Source organism: Leuciscus leuciscus (genome assembly GCF_965113295.1).
Source record: "Leuciscus leuciscus genome assembly, chromosome: 10".
NCBI lineage: Eukaryota > Metazoa > Chordata > Actinopteri > Cypriniformes > Leuciscidae > Leuciscus > Leuciscus leuciscus.
In genome coordinates, this window is record NC_138734.1 from 36,553,563 (window position 1) to 36,574,215 (window position 20,653).

General features: G+C 36.0%; 1 pseudogene across 1 annotated transcript in view; it reads left to right on the top strand.

The window, feature by feature from the left end:
• LOC309507346 (hydrocephalus-inducing protein-like) overlaps positions 1–20,653 on the top strand; it is a 64,567-nt pseudogene that overhangs the window by 7,666 nt on the left and 36,248 nt on the right. Inside the window, exons 6-27 of the transcript in view lie at positions 303–436; positions 593–726; positions 802–940; positions 1,216–1,337; positions 1,756–1,912; positions 2,335–2,478; positions 7,004–7,105; positions 7,612–7,757; positions 8,671–8,758; positions 15,930–16,043; positions 16,182–16,331; positions 16,876–17,029; positions 17,292–17,693; positions 17,800–17,939; positions 17,975–17,997; positions 18,768–18,867; positions 18,994–19,159; positions 19,237–19,469; positions 19,550–19,652; positions 19,758–19,962; positions 20,338–20,354; positions 20,420–20,535. The product of the transcript in view is annotated as a hydrocephalus-inducing protein-like (transcript). The remainder of the gene's footprint in view (positions 1–302; positions 437–592; positions 727–801; positions 941–1,215; positions 1,338–1,755; positions 1,913–2,334; positions 2,479–7,003; positions 7,106–7,611; positions 7,758–8,670; positions 8,759–15,929; positions 16,044–16,181; positions 16,332–16,875; positions 17,030–17,291; positions 17,694–17,799; positions 17,940–17,974; positions 17,998–18,767; positions 18,868–18,993; positions 19,160–19,236; positions 19,470–19,549; positions 19,653–19,757; positions 19,963–20,337; positions 20,355–20,419; positions 20,536–20,653) is intronic.

Sequence of the window (20,653 nt, forward strand, 5' to 3'; positions counted from 1 at the left end):
TGCTAGAATGTCCTCAATCTGGCAAGTGCCAAGTTTGAGGAATAGGGTGCGGGAGAAACAACTCTCTAAACAAAATTGGTAATAGGTAATAGGTCAATTATGTGTGACAGCAATTCAGCATTTGCATTACCTATCTTTGAAATTCCTGCAAACATTGTGCATCCTGTACGAATTGACAAAATTACAGACATCCAAAGTAATACATTTGTGTACACATATGTTCTGAAATGAAATCTCATTTGAATATGGCTTTCGGAAGAGGCTATGAAACCTTATTACGGTGTTTTCTGTTCTCTGGCTAGATGCAGAGATATATGGTTCTTTGCTAGAGGAGGCAAAAGACTCGGTGGAGAATGAGAAATTAAGGGAAAGGGTGTTGAGCAGGGCTGTCACAGTAAAGGAGGAGGTGCCACCTGAAGACGACTATATTCCCACTGTGAGTGTCTGTGATAATTGGACATGCCTCTTCCTAGCTTACCCATAAATTACTTGTGTAATCCGTTAAACTCCCATGAGAATAGCCATCATTACAACTTTGTATGTATATATTTGTGTGTGGTACTATAAATAGTATCCTTATACGTATGCTGCATATGATGCCCTGCTGCAGATGGAGTTAGAACGACAACTTGTGAAGGAAAATGCCATGGCTGTTCAGAAACAGCACCAAGTCACTGATCTAAGAGCAACTGGGTCCACTAACAACTGGCTCAAGAAGCTGTGCAAGTAAGTCTATTCATGTAGAAACCTTTCATTTTTTACAAGCGATCAATGCGTGTGTCTGATAGACCTTCTCTTTAGGTTAATCTTGCCTGAGTACACACTGGACTTTGGGTATATGTCATCAATGGCAGCATCGTGACCCACATTGTCAAAATAACCAACACTTGTCCAGTGGCTGTATCTTTCAGAGCTGACAACAGCTCATTGGCAGGCACAGATTGGACCATACCGCAGAATGTTCAATAGATTTAAAATAGCCAGGGATTATTGTTTTGGGCATCATCCATTTCAGCGAAACAGATGTCTGAGTTGGCGTCAATCTTTGTGATGTGTTTAGATTGTTCATGAAGCTTGTGGCTTGATTAAAATTGAGTTTTTTCTATGTTATTATTCCAGTATGTTAGTATCAGCAAAACCTAAAACAGAATTGTTCATTATAGCTTTATTGAGGATCCACTGCATTAATATTCATTCTTTTTCTCTCTCTCACAGGGTTTAGTACAGAATTGGACAGGGTGCAGAATTTGCCCTTCTGTGAGACAGAGACGTTTGAAGTGAAGTTTGATACCCGTGAGGCCAGTCTGGGAAAGATCAATGCAGTTATGCCCATACTGGTTTGATGAAAGCAACATTAAATATCTGAGACAAGCAAAGAAGTACAGGATGAAGATCAAATATTGACTTTTCATGCCAGTTGTTGAGATTGCAAACATTCACCATCATAATCATTCACTCATACAGACTTGTGCAGAAAAAGCTAATACCAATAAATGTTATGACGAAATGAATAAGAAATATTAATGGAAGCAAAATTATGACATCTTAAAATTTGTTACAATTTTTTTCAACTTCTCACGCATTATTATGCTGATAATATAAAATATTTGTAATAAAAATGTATTCAATTAGCTACAATTTATCAGTGAATTTGATACATTTTGCATATTGTTTGTACAGTACACACTGCTATGTGTATTGTACATTATAGCCCCTTTGTTGATTTTCTGTCACTAAATCCTGTGTGTTTGACAGGTGACTAAGGGACCCCAAGTGTAGGTGTGTTTATGTGCAGAGGTCACCATGCCCTCCCTCACAGTGTCAACAGACACACTGCAGTTCGACACCATCCAGTGTGGCCTGTGCCAGGTGATCACGGTGGAGTATCAGACAGGAGGAACGGCCAAAGATGGTACAAGCCTTTTACACAGCAAAGGGCCAAAGTCATTTTTCTTCTTTTGAATAATATGCACTATTTATTCACAGAATGAATATGATCATGTATTGAACAAGTAAATAGAGTCCGTTTTTATTTAATGTTGGGTCTGAGGTTCATTTCCATCATTATTAGCTGGTTTAGTAATGAGTTATATATATATATATATCTACTGGATATTAAAGCATGTTGGCCGTAGGGCTGAGATTCATTTGTCTTTATGGCATGTTTGCTGCTTCTAGTTTTAGATCAGGCTGCACTATGAGGTTTACTTCAGTGCTCTTACCATTTGTTGTTATAATGTTTTTTTTCCTCTGATAACAGATCTAGTTTTTGTTTTGATTAAATAAGTGGAAATTTATCCCAGATGTTTTGGTTTGGTTTGGTTTGGTGATTAGATTGACAAGCACACCCCACTGTACCTCAGACGGCAGGCTCGGCTGAAACAGCGGCCAGTTGTCTTCGAGTTATTGCCCTGCGATGGCACACTCTATGCTGGTGACAGAACCAACATGCAGGTCAAATTCAGCCCAGCAGAGGGGGTAAAGTCAACCACAGACACTTCGTCCCCTTGGAATCTGCGTTCTGAGCAGTTTTGAGATATTGAGCTTTAAAGTTTTCGCATTCCATTCGACTGTGGAGAAAGAACCTTTTTATTTTCTAAATAAAAAGTTCCAAAATGTACACAACTTAAAAAACATCACATAATGTAAAGAAGTGGTCACAGAATAAGAATATGTGAATAACTAAATTTTGACAAAAATGTCAGATAGAACCTTATAATTCCAAGGGGACGAGTCTAGATGCTGTATGATTACACAATTAGTAGTTTTTCATATACACTACTGGTCAAAATTTTGGGAACAGTAAGATTTTTTTTGGTAAATATATTGATACATTTATTCAGCAAGGGTGCTATAAATTGATCAAAAGTTACTGTGAAGCAAAATGTTGGAATAATGTTAGAATGTTAAAAAGATTTCAAATTGATGCTGATCTTTAGAAATTTCTATTCATAAAAGTTTCCACAAATATATTAAGCAGCACAACTGTTTTCAACATGGATAACAACAAGAAATGTTTCTGAATGATTTCTGAAGGATCATGTGACACTGAAGACTGGAGTAATGGCTGTCTGAAAATTTAGCTTGCCAATCACAGGAAAAAAAATTACAATTAAAATAACAAACAGTTGTTTTAAATTATATCAATATTTCACAGCATTGCTGTTTTTACTGTTTGTTTTTTTTCAGTAGGGGTTCAGCGAAAAATCGGCAGCTGGCAGCAGGAAGTAGCTGCCACTGGCAGCTGACGTCAGCTGCCGCTAATAACCGGAAGTCGGAGGTGGATGCCGCTTTTAGCAAGGCAAATAAATTATTATATCAATGTATATATATCATTTTAGTACTTATTTAAATAAATTACTTAAATTTGTAATTATTTTGTAATTGGTTTAAAAAGGTTAATCAAATATAAATTAAGTAACGAAGATCATAGACAGTACAAAAAAACAAACATTAAGCTACACTTGAAATTATGAATTTGTACGTGTATAAATATAATTTGTGTACATGTTTGTCAAATAATGAAATATATACATAAATGAATGCCTATATAATAATATTGTATATTTATTAAACGTACATAAACATTCATTAAACAAATAATGAAAGTCATGTCTAAAAGAAGAAAAAAAAAAACATTTTCTCAATGACCTTTATTTAAAAATCATATTTTGCTATCATTTAAGTTCAGTTTTACATTTGTAGTATTTCAATACATTCTTGACTTTGTTTTATAAAACAGCTGTAACTTTGAAAACAGGCTTGATATTTGTTGTTCTGAAATCAGAATGAACAATTCTGAACTAGATGTTAAAGTTCATAAAAAACTAAGTTGGCTTGAAAAAGAAAGTTTGAAAACGTTTTACAATGTTCTAGCATGGTTTAACATGATTTACAATGTTTCTAGTGTTAGGGGATAACAGCTTAAAGACCCAGGACCAGATATGATGAAAGAAGACCAGGAGTCGTGAGGTTCAATCAAATAAGTAAAAATTTACTGAAGAATAGTTTCATTGGTAGAGCCAGGCGTCAAAGTCTCACGGGGTCGCAGGCCAGAGACTCTACTGTACACAAAATCTCACACCAGTTATACCATTTCCAAGGGCATGATTGACATCAGTAAATACCGGTTGGCTACTTCTCATTGGCAAAAGAACAAAGTTAAAACAATTCTACACTTATGGATAGATAGGAGGGTAAGTCGACATTGTCATCCGAGCCCAAGATGGTCCGGTGATGACCTCGGAGGTCGTAGAAAGGCGTCTTGGGGTCAGCTGCTGCATATCACAAGACCTGCACAGAGCATTCAACACACACACACAAAAACACAATGGAATCGCAGTTCCTCCAAAAGTAGAACAGATAATGTTCACTTTAAAGAAATACACATAAAAGTACAATTCTGTGAATCAGATCACATAGTGTTTAACCCCTGTAACCTTAAGATTAGTAAGAAAGACAGATGTTAGAAAAAGATAAGTTAGAAAGAAATACAGACAGACGTTAGAAAAAGAAAGAAAGAAAATAAAGAAAGACAGATGTTAGAAAAAGAAAGAAAGAAAGAAACTTTAGAGTAATGTTGCTGTCAGAGCATAAACAATATCTGCAATATGAATAAGTTACGACGATAAAAGTTCAAAGCAAAGGGAGACTTATTTTATTTTATTTTTTACAGAAATCACTTTAAGGACTACAACAAACAACTGGTGGGGACTACACAAGCTTCCTCCTGGGCTAGTGACATCACTAACCTTAACACACACACACACACACACCTGAAAAACAAAATTCATTGGGATCAGCCTGATGTCTTTTGATAATTATTATGGATGTTGGGTTATCCGTAAAATAAATGTTATGGGGAAACAAAACCACCGTAATAACTTACCATTAGCATGAATACACTGCAGTCCACAGATCCCAACTGAGCTGGAACATCCTGGAAAAAAAAATCTAAATGGAAAAACTAACATTTTATTTATACACTAAAGATAGTAAAGAAATCAAAATTGTTGTAACATGAAATCAATACCTTATTTTTAACAAGCTTCCAAGATCCCGGATCCATCTTTATTGCAATTGAGCTTAAAAAGAAGGGGGAAAAAGTTAGTTATTTTATACACGAGAGAAAGAGAGAGATGAACTCCGTGTTGAACCACTTAGCCATGTTGCAGCAGTAGACAGTAGCATACCTGAACTAGGGAGCAGGTGTAATTTATTTTTTAAATGCCACTGTCTATGCCTATCTAAAGCCAGAGAACAAAGTGTTGAACTGAACCACTGGACTAATATGTAAAACTTTGAAGCCCGGTTTCACAGATAGGGTTTAGATTATGCCAGGATTAGGCCTTAGTGCAATTAGGACTTTTATAAATATGCCTTAGAAAAAACATTACTGTTGTGAATCTTAAAAGAAACAATGGCACTGATATTTTAAGATACACAAGTGTAATTTGCTTTCAGTTAAACATGCATTTTAGTCTGGGACTAGTTTGAGCCTTGTCTGTGAAACTGGGGGTGAAAGTTATATGGAAAAAGTGAACAGTTCCAGTATATTTTGAATAGATATATATAAAATAATTATATATATATATATATATATATATATATATATATATATATATATATATATATATATATATATATATTCTGGTCTCATCTGGTGATTGGGTCCCATCCAAAACATGATCAAACTAAGAAAATAAACAGACACTGAAATGTCAAATTTTCGATACAATCTAGAATTTGTATATATAAAAAAAAAAGATAAAAAACAGAATGCCTTTTGCCTGCTTTGATCAAGACAGGATATAATACATTTGAACATTATGTTCATTATGTGAAAACATACCAGTGAGTTTGGTTGGTTTTGCAACTGGAAATCTGGGGTTTCCTTCCTGGCACATATGCTTGTCCATCCCCAGCAATCTGTGACAGGCTGTGGTGAACTTGGTGAAACTACAAAAAAACAGAAGTTTAGAATATGGTGAAGTAATGTTGATTAAAATGGTGTTTTGTATTAAAACATAAGTTAGATAATTTGGGATATGTTTTGTTAGCGTTGCACGTGTATCATCAAGGCTGAGCTTGTCAATTCCAATAAATCAGCATGAGCTTTATTCTAATCAATAGATTAAGTTAACATGTTAACAAACGCTAATATTTAATGATAATGGTAACGTAAGTTAGTATTTGGAGTTAATGATAGCCCCTCACAAACCAGGAGCACACGGTGCACAAGCTGCGTTTCTACAAATGATTAAATTAACCAATTCAACTTAAGTAGACACAGATACACTGTCTCTAACATAAAAGTTAAACTCCAACGTACAGAGCAACAATTATTTATTAATCTGATAATATACGAACTTACCCTGCCAAATACCGCGGCCATTACTGAAGATTCGCCGGCGCTGCTCTCGCTTGACTTCCAGGTAAATGTGATTGGTTGCTACTACGTTGGACGATACTGATTGGCTGCCAAGAAATGGCAGGTCCCTCCTAATATGGCAGGGCTTCCGGCTGTCAACGGCAGCTACTTCCTGCTGCCAGTGGCAGCTACTTCCTGCTGCCAGCTGCCGATTTTTCGCTGAACCCCCTCTCTCTTTTTTTTATCAAATAAACGCAGCCTTGGTGATAATTTTTCAAAAACATTAAAAAAAAATCATATCAACCCTAAACTGTTGAACAGTAGTATAAATAGTGATGAATGGGACTTTCTAATGTTTTCTTCAGTTTAAGATTCAATCTAACTACATTTTAGCCAAATACACTTTATATTTTATATTTAAAATACTTAAAAGTGACAAGAACATTATCATATTTTTAACACATCAGTTTACCATGTTGAATTTTATTCCTTAAATCAGGATGAAGGCACCTCTATTGAGTGCCGAAATATCATGACTTAGTTATGAATAATTCCAATATATTGTTGTTACCTGCAGTTGATATGCATGCCAGCTGTATGTTTTATTCATAAGCTTGATTGCTTCCTCTTTTCTTATGTGTTCCCTTTGCTGAAGTGATAGTCCACAACCCTTGCCCCTTCCCTATTGAGTTTTACTCTCTGGACTTCGACAAGCAGTACCTAGAAGAAGGTTCCAAATGGGACTTTTGTCAGGATATATATTTTTAGATGTCTTTATCTCAATATTTCTGTAAAAAAAATCCATTTCAGTCATGAAACTCTAGAGGGTGCAGGCTGATTGGTCCTTTACATGCTGCAAGGAATCACATTATTACTGCATGGCACAAGCTGATTGGCCTCTGCTGATCCTGCAGCCAATGAGATTGCTTGCTCAACATTAAAATAATCTGATTCATTATTTGCTGTGTTTGCATTGTTTGTTTCCTCTGAAATCAACATTAACATTAAATTTTTTTATCCATTTTTCCAAAAACACATTATCTGAGCTATGTTATTAATTGCTTCATTTATATATGAGATTTAAATATTTATATATTTATTTCTCCCAAATAATCTTATTTCTCAACAATGACTTTAGATTTTCAATGACTTTTGGTTTAATGTAGCCCAGGACATTGTCTGGACAATCCCATTATATATTATTTTATTTTCCCATTGTTTCTTTATGTTCTGCTCCTCAGATCTTGCAGATGATAAAAGGATATGATGCTCAAAATGTGTTACTTCTACCTCCCCGTTCTCCTGGCGAGACTCTGCCCCCAGAACTGTTGGACTACTACAAAGTACAAAATCACTACTACAGAGTACAAATCACTAACCAACCAGGGTACTGCATGCAGCAGAGATGGTCTATATTAGGGGTTTTTATTCTTTTAAATGTCACCAACTCCCAAATCTGAAATTTAAATGTATTTATTATTTATTTTATATATATATATATATATATATATTTTTTTTTTTATCAATTTATTTTAATCTTTTTATTATTTATTTATTTATTTATTTTTACACAATGTCTTTCTAAACTTTTCCACTGGTCTATATGATAACTGTGCCGTAACTGACAATGGAAAGCGACTAGCCTTGTATAAGTTGATCAGCTAATGTATATGCTTGCAATGTTTTTATTGCAGAGGCTTTATTTTTTTTAGAATTTGCGATTTCTGAACCAGTTCGTTTGCTGGCTTCCATCACTGTATTTTCTGCCAACTGACATACTATTCCTAAATAATACTATACCGAAATATTATTGGGTAAATTGGATGTGGGCGGGATCACACAGACTAGTAGATGTAGAATTACTAGTACAGTAAACAAACAAGTATTTGAACTTAGCATGTTTCCTACATCTCTGCAAACATATGGTATTTTTATGCTTTAGTACAATCAAAATAATTACACGGAGCACCTTTAAAGGCACATTTTTGATACAGGTTTACATTTTAGACATGTTTAGTTTTGCATGCATGTGTCAGACCTATTCTTATGATTTAAAATGGGTTTACACTTGAAAATGAGTTAAAGTGCGTCTTTTTATGCTGTGTTTGTAATAAACAAAGGATATTTGCTTGTGTTTTGTCAGACTGCCTTTTTAGCCATAACTTTTTAGCTACAAATTTTGAAATGAGGTTTTAATTTATAATTGATGTAGAATTTTATACAAGATTAACACAAATCGGACATCTGAGTGCATGATCGCAGATTTTTCCTTTTGGCATAATTTCAAGTGAATCTAATAGATCTCGCCTGTTTTTGGCGGCTTGTCTCAGTGTAGATGAGGTGGTGCAGGAGGCCGTGTCATCAGGGAACGGCTCTGCAGCCCTGAGGGCAAGATAACTATGTGCCAAGGTTGCTGCGGTGCTCAGAAGGAATTGGAAGAGGCAGCGACAGATATGATGGCCCCTCCTGGTCAGGGTACTGGTGTTATTAGTGTTGAAGCAATTGCCAATCACACGGCAGAGGGCAGCCAGACCAGTGATCCTAAAGTCTCACCATCTTCTGCCTCAACCAGCAACAAAACAAACATCACAGGGCATTCACAGAAGAATGACAGCTATGGTCCTGCTACTTCAGTGGTACACACATTTTTGGGGCTTTTCACTTAGTCACATATATATCAGATGAAATTGAATATATGACAATTCTTCACTCAATAAGATAAGATATTAATATATACAGTATATACAGTGTATATAGTAAGATATTTATAGTTAAAATAAAATAAAATCAATGAAAAATGAAATTCTGTTCATCATAGAATTCTGAAAAAAATTATCAAAAAACTAATACAAAATAAGTACAAATGTTTTCCCATTGGTAATAATAAGAAATGTTTCTTGAGCAACAAATCATATCATAGAATGAATTTGGAAGGATCATGTGACTCTGAATATTGAGCTTTGCCATCACAGAATAAATTACAATATATACATGAAAATACATTGAAATAGAAATGAGTTATTTTAAATTGTAACAATCTTTCACAATATTACTGACTTTACGTAAAAAAAAAAAAAACTATATATGAAGAGTTCAGATGCAAAAGCCTCTAAGTGCCATCTGAAATTTTCTTTTAGAATGATCATTTTTATCAAGCCTGTATATTTAAGTTCAGTAATTTCACTTAAATGGCAATGAAAATGACCTATTAGTTGTCCTTTAAGTGAAATTACTGAACTTAAATATACGAGCTTGCTAAAAATGATCATTCTAGAAGAAATTTTCAGGTGGCACTTAGAGGCTTTTGCATCTGAACTCTTCATATATATATATATATATATATGTATATATAGCCGATTACGGGCCCAAGCCGGTGGCACCGCAACCCCGGTGCCTTTAGTTACCTAAAGGCACCGGGGTGGTGGTGCCGCCGGCTTTGGCCCTTCATATATATATATATATGTATGTGTGTGTGTGTGTGTGTGTGTGTGTGTGTGTGTGTGTACTTGCCTGACCTGATTAGAACAATGAAAAAAATAAAAAGAACTAGGGAATCACTAAAACGAGAGAATTATTCTGATTTTATGATTCACTCAAAATATTCCACAACAAATCCTTTAAATTGAATGATATTCAGAACGGAACAAGAATAGAAAAATAACTATAAATAACTATTATATAGTTATATATAATAGTATTAAAAATATATTATATATTATATATAATAATATTAAAAAGAACTATAAATAACTATTATATAACTATAAACAAGCCAAAATGAAATAAAATAAAAATGAAAACGAAAGTAAGCAGTGTTTGGCTCATGTAACCCTCTCATTAGAATCAAAATGTTTCAACATTTGCGATGTATTTGGATGCTAAACTATTCTTTATCATAGGCTTTGTACTTCACTCACACTCAAACTGGTTCAGAATGAATTAATTTGTCTGCTATTTCTTTGCACAGTAGCTAGGTGTCACTAGTGAGCAATGCTGAATGAAGCTTCGAGTAATGAACCTTTGGCTGAAGCAAAGGCTGCGAGGTCTCAGTGGTTCAGGAAGCCTCATTTTGCCATCACTAGATTTGGTTGATGAAGATTCACAGCTCTAGTCTAGAGCAGTGGTTCCCAAACCTGTCCTGAAGGACCCCCAACACTCTTTGTCTCCCTAATCAAACACACCTGATTAAACTTATCAGCTCATTATCACATGGGTTAATGATGAGTTGAATCAGGTGTGTTTCATTAGGGAGACAAAGAAAACGTGCAGTGTTGGGGAGCACTCACTCTACGGGACCTTCAGGACAGGTTTGGGAACAACTGGTCTAGACTCTAGAGAGTACATATTTTCTTATGCCCAGTAATGTGAAGGACATACCCGCTCCTTCTCCTGCCGGTACGTCTAGTGATGGCAAAATGAGGCTTCCTGAACCACTGATACCTCGCAGCCCATTGCTTCAGCCAAAGGTTCATTACTCGAAGCTTCATTCAGCATTGCTCACTAGTGACACCTAGCTACTGTGCAAAGAAATAGCAGACAAATTCATTCATTCTGAACCAGTGCCCCCACCCCCCCCAATTTTATACAAAATATATATTTTTTTTAGAAAAATATATATATTTTAGAAAAATATTTGTATAAATAAAAATATGTATTTATTTATTTATTTTGTACTCGCTGTTGATGTATGTAACCTTTCATTTGCAATAATAAAAAGACATGAGCAGACATTTGTCCATTACTGTGTATAATATAAAATATGTATCTTCCTCTGTCTGAATTTACTTGTGCAGAGTCACACACACAGTTAATTAAATATTCATTAATTGTTTGGATAGTGACAGTATGAACAACAACAGTGACACTGTGTTGAGTGCAGTGCTTATGTTGGAGGGAGTGTAATAAAGTAAACTGCAACAGAATAGTCTGGAAGGAAGGATTACAATCGATTTTTATTGAGAAACAGAATTATTTCAAGTGTGTTGGGGTAACACACTTATTTAAAAAATGCCAGTGCCAGCTGGTATAAATGAGGATAGGCCTACTGATGCTTCTGTTGAGCTCAGACAGGGGAGGATTCCCTCTTTCTTGCTGTCTCCATTACCAGGAAAAAGGAAGAGTCACAAAAAGCAAACAAATCCAAAAGGACAATCCAAATTAAAAAAATCCAGAGCAATCCAAATAATCTTATCTAATTAATATAACAAGACTATAATATAGCTAAGCCTACTATAATTAATAATAACAATATACTATAACTATTCTAACCTGATAATGTAATAATATACAGCCCTAACACATATATGACACAATAACGACAATGACAATGATAGTTATTTAACTCTCTGACTCTTTAACACTACTACATCTGCTTTTTACTACTGCTGACAACACCCACAAGGTGGCGCGAGTTTCGAACCGCCTTTTATCCAGAAGCGACACTTAGACCGAACCGATGACGTATCCACACAAACCGAGGCCTCGTTTGTCATCAGTCACGTGATTTTCACGTTAACAACACAAGCCTCGAATCGCGGCTTCATCTGGCACGCCCATTTTTTCTCGACACACGCTCCGACGCCTCGATTCAAATATCACATCACTAGGTACGTCTCCCATTGATCAGTAACAAACTGCATGAACTTCTGACCATTCACCAGGAACTCTTTGTTCTGTTCTTGTTCCCACTGTTCAATCTCAGCCTTCAGTTTCTTCTCAAGCTAAATAAGAGATACTCAGTTACTAAGTTTTATAATGTAAAATGTACACTACTATTCAAACATTTGGGGACGGCAAGGTTTTTTTTATGATTTTGAAAGAAGACTCTAATGCTTACCAAGGCTTTATTTATTTGATCAAAATACAGTAAAAACAGTTATATATATATATGAAATGATTACAACTTAAAACAACTGTTCTCTATTTTAATATGTTTTAAAATGTCATTTATTCCTGTGACGTCAAAGCTGAGTTTTCAGAAGTCATTACTCCAGTCTTTAGTGTCACATGATCCTTCAGAAATCACTAATATATTGATTTCGTGTTCAAGAAACATTTCTTATAATTATCAATGAAAAAAGTTTAATTTTGTGGAAACTGTGAAACATTTTCAGGATTCTTTGATGAAAAGAAAGTTGAAAAGAACAGCACTTATTTGAAATAGAAGCCTTTGTAACAATGTGAAACATTACATTTAATGCATCCAAGTATTCATTTCTTTAAAAAAAATCTTACTGACCCCAAACTTTTGAACGGTAGTGTGTATATAATTACCTTGGGGAGACCTTTGACCAGATCAGCCTGTTGTTTCTCCTCCTTTAGAAGGTTTCCTCCTCTGTTGGTGAATCTGGATGGATCTTTGGCCTTTTCCTACCACAAAACGTGCAGTGTTAGTTAATGCAACAACATTTGACAAAGATTTTCAGCCAGTTTAACTTACTTCAAGCTCTAAGAAAAGTCTCCAGCTCTCATCCCATTTGTGAACACCTTCAAAGAGTTCTTTATGATCCTCGTAATACTTTTTAGTCGCAAATTTTCTGCATCATGTAAGCTCAGGAGTTCCTCACTAAAATCATCTGAGAGAAAAGGCAGCCCTTAAATCTTTATATTTTTTAGAAAAAGACAGGCAGATTTCGAACAGTCAACGGTGTAATTTAGAAAATTACAACTCACCAACATAATAAGGCACAAAAGCTTGCCGCTGGTCCGCACTATAAAAGCACTTATCCCAGAGCACAGCAATCTCCTTCCGAATGGCCTCGGTAAAATTTTGCATATTTTTAAGCTTCAGTTCTTCAAGACGTTGGACCTCAGCTAGTAACTGGCAGTAGAGGACATAAAAAATTAAACTTTTGTGTTCAATGCAATGATTAGCAATTTAAAAGCCTTAATTAATGCAGCATTGTATAATTTAAGAAAGGAAAAAGAAAAGCTGAAAATCAAAAGGTTACTAACAGCTTCCATATTCCTTTTCTTTGACAGGGTCATGTGTTCAGAAATTGCATCATGCTCTTCCCGTGGAGTCTGCAACCTTTCCCACGGTTCCTTGATCTTCTCCCGATAAGAGCCACAGACATGTTCGTTCTCAGTCTTTCTACTCTCCAACTAAAATATCAAAATAATGTGTTATACAATTGTTAATGCTTAAGTTTATAGTTTGTCAGACTGAGTTTATATTGTACCTGGTGAAGAAGGACTTTGAGTGAATCAATGTTTTCTTTAGACAGGCAAAAACTCTCCTCATCTTCACATACAACATCCTTTTCAAAACTAGTCTCAGGCAACTGATCCAGATCATCCATGCAATGCCCAGTGAAGCATCACTGAAGACCACCAAACTCAAATCATCACTGTTGCCCAAGTGTTGAAACTTAAGTGTGACCTTCTCTGACTTAAGTTTACGGATCACTTTGTTCACTTCATGTATGGACTGAATAGTAGCATTCTTAATGTTGGATGCTAGGCTACATGTGTCAAACATAACATCTGGGGCCGTATGTATAAAGCCGCTCAGAGTAAATTTTTTGTCTTAAGTGTGTCAAAATTCTAAGAATGACGTCATTTTACTCTTAATCTTAAGAATAAGTGTGATTCATAAAGGTTCCTAAGTGTTAAGACTAGGTCTCAGCTCCTAAATTATTTAAGAGAGCTGGAGAGGTCTCCTAACCAGTTAGGAATAACAAGATGGCAGCAGAGAGGAGGAGGCCGCGCAGTTTCCGACAACGTAAGAATGTGTTGGAATTATATGATGACAGAGAGTTGATCAAACGATACAGGCTTAATCGTCAGGGTATTCTTTTTTGTTACTGACCTAGTCAGAAATTCAATAACTTCTCCCACTGTAAGAAACAATGCATTAACTGCAGAAATGAAAGTTATAATGACTCTGCGTTTCTTGGCGACTGGAAAAATGCAGCAATGCACCAGTGATGACTTAGGGCCATCACAGTCCACAGTTAGCAGGGTCTTAAATACCACTGTTGCTGCACTAACCACACCAGACATAGTAAGGCAGTTCATTGACTTCCCAACTGACCTTCAAACTATACGGCAAAAGCAAGCAGATTTTATGAGGATTGCGGGTTTCCCTGGAGTTGTTGGAACCATAGATGGCACCGAACATATTTTACCTTCATTTTTAAGTTAGTGATTCAAAAGCCCACAGCGGTGTCACACGTCGATTAACCGGTGGGGAAATATTCCCAGAGTCACATCCCTAACATATTTATATATAAATACTATAGGCCTACCTGATTTTGAACACAAGAGGGCAGCATAGCACAATGAATGACTTGATTTATTTATTTTTTGGACTAAACAACTATTCTGGCTGTTTTTAAACTTAACTTAACTTAAACATAATTCTTAAATAAAAAAAAAAAAAGAATAAAATGGGTTTAGTTGTGATATTTGTATACTTTTATCTAGAAATAAATGGTGTATAATTACATTTTTAGAAGATATGAGGCTTTTAGTGTTTCCTTTTTGGACATTACTTTAATCCCTCACTATAGCAAAACTGTTTGAGATGTTTAATATCCGTTCACAATTTAGAATCTTTAATGTATTTTCATCATGTTGAAAAAGTTTGGTGTGAATAAAATAAACCACTTAGGAGGAGTAGCTAAAAACTCAGAGTCTGAAATATCCAAAAAATCCACATTCAAACCAAAATATCTGACTTCCTGTTGGTCGTAGCTAATGACTGTAAATTAGAAAGTTGTCCGGCTCGATGAGACCAATGTGCGTACTGATTTTTGTAACTGTACGTAAAACTAACCCCCCCACTTTTGTCAAAAACATTTTGAAAGTGACACACTTCCTGCTGCCAGTTGGTGGCGCTATAACTTTGACTCACAATAGTTGCATCCATCTGATCGGCCTCTTACCACGAACACACTGCTGAAGTTTCATCAAGATCAGTTAATGTATGCAGAAGTTATACCACTTCATGTTTCTCTTTTCTCGCCATAAATTCGTTTCCTCACCACGGTCAAACCGTTCGAGATATCAAAAATCCGTCCGCAGTTTAGCATCCTCAATGTCTTGACTTCACGCTGACCGAGTTTGGTGGGGATTGGATGAATTCTTTAGGAGGAGTATTTCACATTCCACAGCAAGCGTTTTCCAAACAACCCATAATAGCCGACTTCCTGTTGGGCGGAGCTAATAACTTAGAGTGTGGAAGTTGTTTGATCTATGAACCAAGTTTTCGGACCCCGTTCAAGTGGGCGCTGTCGAGACCCCCTGCCACGCCCGGGTACCAGCTTCAGCCCGGCCCTGATGGCCGCGGGTTCTGACCTGTGTGCAAAGTTTCAAGAGTTTTTGAGCCCTTTCAGGGCTTGGGCCCTAATAACAAATAATCCTAACGAAAACAATAGGGCCTTCGCCCTTTCAGGGCTTGGGCCCTAATAAATGCAGTGTTGGTGAGGATAAGAGACTTTCCCTACATAATATAGTAAGATACTGTAGTAAAACATGTGCTGTAATATGTGGATCTGTTGTGTACTGGATCATGTATGAATGGATATAAATAAAAATGTGTTTGTTTGTGGTACAGACAGATGGTCAGGCACCCATGCATCTGAGTGTCAGTCAGAATGAAGAGCTGGCGCTGATTAACTGCCTCTTGCTTGATGATGTGTTGGGAGAGATCCTGTCAGAAAGACTGCAGGTAAGAGGCTTTTAAGTTGTGTACATTTTATCGTATACCCTATGCCTGGTATCTGATATACGGATGATAGTTTATGTCAATCACAGCATGTGCAGACAGCACATAATGATTTTTGTCTTCCTTGCTCCCATGCCATAGCTTAGCGACTGTCAACGTGGTGTTGTGATTGACGGATTGGAGACACTGTTCTCTAAGTAACACACTCCAGATCATCCTTAAAGCATTCAACAACCGTGACCATATTTATGTTATGGACCTCTTTAACAGCTACAGTGCCTTCAAGCTCAGGTGACACTAATTCAACATCTGATTATTTTTGTTTTTGAAGTACACTGGAAAAATTGTTTACCTTAATCTTATATTCCAAAACGGAGATTCACAAACTTTTTTTTGCAGCCGAACCCCTTTGACATAAAATATTTCCTGTACTGTATCCCTTGAGATTTTAAGTTAATATTTCAATAATTTATTAACACTGTCGCATGTTCACGGTTCTCTGATGTCTGTTAATGGTCATATGACATGCGGTTAAACAAATAAAGTATTTGTAGTAAGTGTTTTAAGTTACTACAATACTAATACTAATATTTTATGTCTTAATTTCGTACACTTCATTCGTTTTTAAATGTTAATCCATCGGCAAATACATTTAATGCAGGATGTATACTCTAAAAACAAGTCTTTTTAGATCAATTTAATTTTTTTTTTAAAGTAAATGCATTCTAAATTAGTAATGATGGCAAATATTCAATAAAATTTAGTTCTTCACACTCAATAAAAAAAAAAAAAAAAATTAAAACTGCACATATGACCAAATTGTGTATTACTTTAGAGAACCGGAATTGTTTGAGCAAGAACAAGTAGAGAGAAGACAACAGGAGCTTGAGAGTTTAAGAGCAGAGGAGATGACACCTAGTGAAGACTGTGATACCAGACCGCGAGAGAAAGACACTCCGCCACCTTCTGAGGACCTACAACAAGAGATGGTTTGTTTGAGAGTAGATTTGACAATATGCTTACCTTCAAAAGACTATTCTTGTGAAGCGTGGAGATTAAAATTTTGTAACATAAGTAGATGAAATGTATTAAGTATTTGACTTCCAATCCAGATAAAAAGTATAATTTCTGTACCACAAGCAGCACCAATTGTAATTGCTGTACAAAAGATTGGCTGGTTAACATTGTCCAGCTATGTTTAAAAATCTAGTTTTAAAACCTTTGCTGTATTTTGTTGTTCTCTATCAACAGTCTAGTGAGAGTGACAGACAACTACTGGCCCGATTCCAACTGTACGAACAGTGCCAGACAGAACTCCAACACATTCTTCAGTTCTGGGACCGAACGCAGAGTCTTTTATTACAACCCGAAGGCCAAGAGACCAGAGACATGGATTGTCCTCCTCCCTCTGCCAAAAAGAGCAAGAAGGAACGAGAGAAGGAGACAGCTGAGAAGGAAAAGCTGAAGGTGGAGCGTGCAGATATGAAGTCACCAGCTCCTCGTCAGACCCAAGTGTCAACTGATGGTGCCGAAGACTCAGAAAAGATGGTGGTGCCAGAACCCATCCCACACATATGGCTTTTTATGAAAGAGAAGGAAAAACTGAGTGCATTGGAGATCATCAGTAGCATGAAACTACCCTCCCATGAAGAGGTAGAATACTTTAATTTCTCTTTATGTTGGAATTATTTTCTTTGTGTAAAGTTTGTATCCGTAGTGTATGAACTTGAAGTCATTTTTCAAATCACTTTTCTCACAGGTTTTGGATGGGCTAGGATTAGGACCTGAAGGTCCACCCATCCCACCACCTATAATATTCTCCATAGTCCCATACCCTAAGATGAGATCAGTGCCCAACACAGAGCTGTCCAGCAGCTGTTTTACCTTTTTGATGCCCATGTCTTGTGACAACATGTTAGAGAAGAAAGAAGCAGACCTGAGATCAGAAGCTGCTCAAGTCTCAAAGAAACTCTCTTTTACATATCTAAAGCCTTGTCATTTAAATGTAACATTAATTTGAACAAAGAGAAAGACTTGTCTGATCTAAATTAAAAGCAGTATATAACACAGTAAAGATTACATATATGAATGCATTAGTGAGAGAGCAATTACTAATTGTGCAATTACTGTCGCTCTACTAATAGTGAAGCTGTGGGTTTTAGTTACTAAGAAAAATATGCTAGAACATTTCAGTTTCTTAGCTATTTTGTTGATAAATCATATAACAGTGTTGACAAGACAGTGTTGACAAGACATTTCTGTGGTGCTGAATGTTTCTGTGTGTGCGCGATCTGCACGTGATGTACGAGCTACTGTCTGTACTGTGTGTGTTTGTGTATGTGTAATGCAGCAGCACATTAGTTTAGAACGGCGATTAACTTACGTGTACAATAAGCTGTTTAAAACGTGCGTTCACCAGATCAATATTGAGCATCCAGATGGTATAATCAAATATTTATTGTGGAATGCTCTCGGATTATGCATTTATTTGTCATAATTTTTTATTTGTCAAAGCGTAAAAGTGGACTTCGCACTTTTCACTGTTCCACATAAAGTGAACAGATTTCTTATCATCTAGTCAACGTTAAGCTTAAAGCGTCAAGGCAGAGCATTAAAGTCTATGTATGTATGTTATGTATGTATTTAAAGAAAGAAACTTCTGTCTACATTAATTTTTAATTGAACTATTCTTTTATTCATTTCATGCTTTTTTTGTATTTGCTGTAGATTCTGATGGTTCATTAGATTTTGGAACAATCAAAGTATCAGAAGAGGTCAAGCGGTCAATTAAGTTGAAAAACAAAGGCAAATATGACATAGTCTTTAAGTAAGTTACTATATAGATATTTAATCATATGTTTCTATTTTAATAAAAATAATAACATCACATATGTCTGTAATGTTTCTTTTGTCTCTTTTTGTAAATAATTTTCTTTCCAATATCAACTTGCAGATTTACACTGGGGGCCACAGAGCCAGGAATGCCAGATCTGAACTCAATATTCTCCATCACTCCTCAGAAGGGCTCTCTACGCCCCAACAATAAACCCAGCAATGTCCAAATTATTTACCACCACAACAAGATGTCCATAGGAGATAGCCCAATCCTTTGCTGTCAGCATGCAGTATTTGTTACATTTTAGCTCTACTGTCATCAAAAACTAAACTAATGTATTTTATTGAATTTTCTGAATAGGTTATTGAGCCCAATTTGGAGGGTGGCGAGACCATTAATACTATACCAATCAAAGTGTCAGTCCAGGCACTTTTCCCAAAATAGTATCAGTCCCACTAATTATGTCAACTTGGGCCCATTGTGTACGGCTCATGTAAAAAAACAGACTCTCACTGTGGAGAATAAAGGCAACTTTGAGATGCGTTTCTACATAGGATGTGTAAAAACACCCCAGTTCCTTCACAAAGGAGAGGGTATGGCTATTGTTTATAATTAAATTAAATTAAATTGTGTTAAATATTAAATGTTCTGGTTCCTGTTTTGTTTTTTTAAGCTTGGGAAGTAAGAAACCATCAAAAGACAATTATGCTGCAAAACCATCCAGTGCCAGTGAATCACGACACACTATGCAGAATGAGTTTGGCACGACAACACAGGTAAGAAACAATATTTCTTTTTTTACAGTTTTAATGGAGTGTACATTACATGTACTATTACAGTACAAATTCTGTTTTATATGCATGTTGTTGTTTTTTTTACAGATATATTTGACATGTGATGTCTTCTCATTTTCTCCATGCTTTGGGATTCTGGCACCTGGAGCCCAACAAGTAGTTGCTGTGGATTGCAAGGCAGACCATGAAGGTAGTTGGGAGGAATGTCTAGCAATAGACATCACTGACAGAGACCCCTCTGACAACCCAGACGGAATTCCATACAAGCTAGTAACAGAAGTTTGTATGCCAGGTTTGTGACTATGAATGAGTAGATATAAAGTTCTGTGAAGTATGTTCTCTGATTATGTATGTACTTTGTCTTTTTTTTTTCTTTTTTTTTGATGGTAGATTTTAGTTTTTCATAATCTAATCACTTTATTTACTATAAATCACCCAAAGGACTTGACTTAAATTGTCCTGATAAGTATAGAGAGGAACCTTAATTTTAATTAACTGAATTAATTTATAAAATATATACTCACTTGTTAAAATTCATAACAGTCATAACCTGGTCTTGAAATACTTGATTTTATATTACCCACCCATTATTTTGATTACATTGAATCTACCCACAAATATCTTACTATGGTGCATGTCATTGGGCTCAATGGGCCCCATGGTGCAGGTGCACCCCAGTGCTCAGTGGGTCCTGTGGGGGATTGTGGTTGTGAGCTCCACCTCTGGGCTCAGTGGGCCTCATGGTGTAGCTCTGCCTATTGGCTTTTAACAATGTACTGGTGGGTCTGTCAGCCAAAGCCAAGTTTCGGCTGACCAATCCAGGAAAAGTGTCTTGTGAACTCAGCCTGGCGATCAAGGTGGGTTTGTGAGAGGTGGTTCTGCCGCTATTTTTGTTATTCTGAAGAATATGTACGAATTTTATAGCGTTTTTATGTTTTTAATTTTTTTTACTGTTAATGGGCAAATTGTTGCTTAACTGTATA